The sequence below is a fragment of the Vombatus ursinus genome, unplaced genomic scaffold, assembly GCF_900497805.2.
Source record: "Vombatus ursinus unplaced genomic scaffold, bare-nosed wombat genome assembly UNPS02014806.1, whole genome shotgun sequence".
NCBI lineage: Eukaryota > Metazoa > Chordata > Mammalia > Diprotodontia > Vombatidae > Vombatus > Vombatus ursinus.
Window position 1 is genome coordinate 1247410 of NW_020954584.1, and position 4778 is coordinate 1252187.

Below are 4778 nucleotides of genomic sequence, written 5' to 3' on the forward strand. Positions count from 1 at the left end.
TTTCTAAGTCTGACCTGACACTTCTCTTACCCTCCTCAACTGGCTTTTTCCAATCATATAAATAACGAAGTATTTCTTCGTCTTACTTTCTCTCATCCACTCTTTCGTCTGAGGCTGCTGTAATCAGGGAGGGAGAGGGGGACAAAAAGAAAGAAAACATTTTTCTAAGCAAAAAATCCAGCTGCAGCTCTTAGAAGCTACCCTTGCTGGCTGCATTTTTACACTTTACAGGGTTTCAGATTACACAGACACTCACTCGCACAGACACACGACAAACAGAAACAAAGTCATGAAACAAATCCTATTTATTTTGTCCTTTTATGTTTTGATAGTGCACTCAATTACTCAATCTGTTCCCTATACTTTGGAAGTTCATACCAATTACTAAGTCTAGATTCCAAGGGACTATCAGCCAGCACATCCAGTAACTTTTCCTTGTCTCCACCCGATTTTGAATTCAATTTTCCCATCCTCCTCGGATGGCTGCTTTACCTATTCAGAGTCTAGGACGGCTTTTAGGTCATCCCCTGATGAGACTTTACCACTTTACCAACTCAAAGAGTCTAGGTGGCCGCTTTACCAACTCAGAGAGTCTAGGTGGCCACTTTACCAACTCAGGCTAGGTGGGCTTACCTGGGTCTCTGAGCACCCACTTATGGGACTTAAAATTTCTTTCACTTTACACGGGTGGCTGCAGTGGTCATCTGATTACTGGTGCAGGAGGACTATTGTTTTGCTACTCTGAGATCTCCCTTCGGCTTTTCCCTCCTCAGGGGAGAATCCCAAACCAACCGAGACCTGGAGGCCACCAGAAAAGTCTGGCGTGGTGCCTGCCCCCAAATTTAGGTTGGGGGAGTCCCGGAAAAGGGTGCAAATTCCAGATGACACCGCAAAACTGTGTGGGGTACAGAGATCCTTACCAATCAATCGGAGACTCAGAGACATTAGCAAAAAGAAAATTTTCAAGGTCAAATGATTAACTCTTTGAAAAGGCTTCACTCCTTAGAGATCCTCAGAGATCAGCTCTCACAGGGATAATAATAATACCTTTCTCTGGGTGTTGTTGTTTATTCTCAAATGATATAATACATGTAAAGGACTTTGAAAATTTTATAGTCCTATGTGAAAGTTATATATTATTTTAATGATTTCTTTACTGTGATGCCCAGAATAGGAAATAAGGCTGTTTCAGTTCTCCATAAACTTGGATCTGTGAACTTCCTTTAAATACTATTTTCATAATTGTGTTTTAATATAATTATATATTTGATGCATATGAAACATTATTCAGTGAAAGGTTTTATCTTAGACACTTGAAAAGAATTTCCATATGTTTTGCAAGATGACCAAATGGGTCCATCATATGCCAGCCTCTCTCTCTGTCTCTGTCTCTCTGTGCATCTGCCTCTCTGTCTGTCTGTCTGTCTGTCTCTCTCTGTCTGTCTCTGTCTGTCTCTTTCTATGTCTCTCTCAACTTCTCACCAAATAATTTGAATGATGTTTATTTTCAGTNTCTCTGTGCATCTGCCTCTCTGTCTGTCTGTCTGTCTGTCTCTCTCTGTCTGTCTCTGTCTCTCTCTTTCTATGTCTCTCTCAACTTCTCACCAAATAATTTGAATGATGTTTATTTTCAGGGCCCCATTAACATAAATTGATTTAATTCACCCTTACCTTACTTCATTTCCCTAGTAAAAGTGAACACATTCTCCTTTCATATCATGAAGATCTGCCTACATACCTCAGAAGTGAGAAAGGTTCCAGGACAAGAATAGAAATTGAAAAAATGGATTTGGATGCAGCATAGTATAGTGAAAATAACACTAGGTTTGGACTAAAATCCTTGATTTCTCTGTCATTTACTACTTATATCAACTTAGGTGAATTGTTTAACTTTTATGGTCCTCAGTTTATTCAAGTATAAAGTGAAAGGGTTACATTAGATGATCTCTAAACTCCCTCCTCACTTGAAAGCTATGAAGTCATTGATTTTCCTCCCAAGGCAACAGAGACTACTTACATATAGTTGTACCAATATGGGGTATACAGGCACTAGTCCTAATGAAAAACTGTAAACATTCATAGTGCTGTTATTATTTTGGTATTTTGGGCTGAATATAATAGAATGATCAGTCATTCTGTATTTAACAGCCTACATATTATGCTCATGATTGCAGGGGTCAGGGACAAGGGCAAGCAGTTATTATCTCTTCTTCATATAGGTCCAAATCTTCTTTGAAGTAGAAGAAGGTAACAATAATTTATTAAACATCTACTATGTTTCAGGCATTGTGCTAAGCACCTTACAAATATGATGTGAATTGATCCTCACACCAATCCTGTGAGGTAGATAGTGTAATTATTCTCATTTTACAGTTGAGGAAGGCAACTGTGAAGTGACATGCTAGTAACTTGGGGTGGGGAAATATGTATACTATTTGCTATGTGAATTTACTATGTGGTTCAATAGATTCCACATAGCATTTTTTATTTCTGCATTCCTCAGTGCATAGATCAAGGGGTTGAGTAAAGGAGTTCCAATGGTATAAAATACAGACTCCAACTTACCTATAGGAAAGATAATTTGGGGCCTAGTATATATAAAAATACAAGGGAGAAAGAACATAATGACCACAATTATGTGGGAGACACAGGTGAACAAGTCTTTATGCTTCCCTTCTGCACTATGATTTCTTAGTGAAGGTCATCATGCATATGATCCCACTATTGGAAATCATCAATTCGTTTATCACATAGGTGTCAGTGCAGGCCAATCTCAGCAAAGACTGCAAGTCACACTAATAGTGATCAATCACATTGGGACCACAGAAGGGCAAACTCAAGGCAAAGAAGATCTGGGTGATGGAACTCAGAAAAGACCCCACCCAGGCCAATATTACTAAAATTCCACACATCTTCTGGTTCATGATGACTGTGTAGTGCAGAGGCTTACAGATGGCCACATAGTGGTCATAAGCCATAAGGATGAGGACCAAGACTTCCATACATCCGAAGAAATGCATTCCAAATACTTGAGTCATGTGCTCATCAAAGGAAATAGTCTGCCTTTTAGAGAGATGGTCTACAATCATTTTGGGGGCTGTAGTACTAGAGAAACAGGAGTCCACAAAGGACAAGTAGTTCAGAATGAAATACATGGGGGATTCAAGTGTGGGACTGGTCTTGATGGTGAAAATGATGAGCAGGTTTCCTAACACAGTTGCGGTGTAGAAAACTAGGTGGCAAATACTACCTTCTGTTTCACTGGGTCTTGTGTCAGTCCAAGAAGAATGAATTCAGTCACCTTGTTTTTCATTTCTCTGTCTTCAGTGAAAATGGTAAAGATATATGTGAGAACTAATCATTGACTAAACAGAAGAAAGAAGCATTTGGAAAACAGAACAAGGGTACCTGTGTCTTACTGAATTATTGTCTGTTCTCACTTATTTCAATGTTACATATACCTTTAAAAATCTTACATGGACAATTACAAAGAACATGAACTTCCCATAATCTATTGCTATCCACCCTCCACATTTCTTGAGCTTGTTTATGAAGGAATAATATTTGTGACCTCTAACTCTAAATTCAGCCCTCTTACCAATTCATTATAGGGTTTTCCAACTAAAAACACTAGTAAACACAATTGATAAATGGTCAAAGGATATGAACAGACAGCTTTTCAATGAAGAAAACAAAACTTTTTTATTTATATGAACAATGTTCCAAATAATTGTTGTGTAGAGAAATGCAATTTAAAAGGAACTTGAGACATCATTTTACACCTACAAGATTACTAAAATGATTGAAAGAGAAAATGACAAATATTGGAAGGGATGGGAAAAATTGGGACATTAATTCTTTATTGGCAGAATTGTGAACTGATCCAAACATCTTAAAGATCAATCTGGAATTATGCCCAAAGAATTGTTAAATTGTCTATATCCTTTGATCCAGCAATACCATGACTAGGTCTCTTTCCAAAGGTGATTAAGGAAAAAGAAAAATGACCCATATTTTCTAAAATGCTTACAACAGTTCCCTTTTTGGTGACAAGAAACTGGAAATTTGGGGGATGCCTGTTAATTGGGGAATGGCTGAACTCATTGTGGTATAGGTTTTTGACAGAATACTACTCTGCTATGAGAAATGATGAGCTCAATGATCTTAGAAAAACACAGAATGACTTGCATAAAATAATGAATAGTAAAATTAGCAGAACCAAGAAGACATTGTATACAATAACAGCAACATCGTTTTAAGAATTCCTTTGAGCATATGTTATTTTGACTATTACAAATATTCAAATTAATTATAAATGACATGTGAAGAAAGATTCTATCTGCTTCCAGAGAAAGAATTAGAAATGTGCATAGTACGCTTGTATGTGTATGTATGTGTATGTATATATATATGTTTATACAATGCATATACAGTAAGATATGCATACACATATAAACATATACACATATGTGGATGTTTATATACATATACACAAACATGCATATGTATATATATAATATACATACATTCATACATACATACATATATAATCTAATGGTATTCATCTCTAGGTCAGCGGAGATGGAAGAAAAATAAGAAAAAGGAAAAAAAATTGCATGATAAATTTATTATATATTTGAAGTGAATAGCAAGTTGTACATAACAGATTTGCAGTTTCATGTGCAATTATCTTTTTTTATTATGCTGTTATGGAAATGCATGTTGTATTCCATAAATGAAAAGAATAAAATATTTTTTAAATATACCATGTAAAACAT

General features: G+C 36.4%; 1 pseudogene; it reads right to left on the reverse strand.

Annotated features, from left to right (window-relative positions):
• Positions 1 to 708: 708 nt before the first annotated feature.
• LOC114051840 lies at positions 709 to 3313 on the reverse strand (annotated as a pseudogene).
• Positions 3314 to 4778: the final 1465 nt, after the last annotated feature.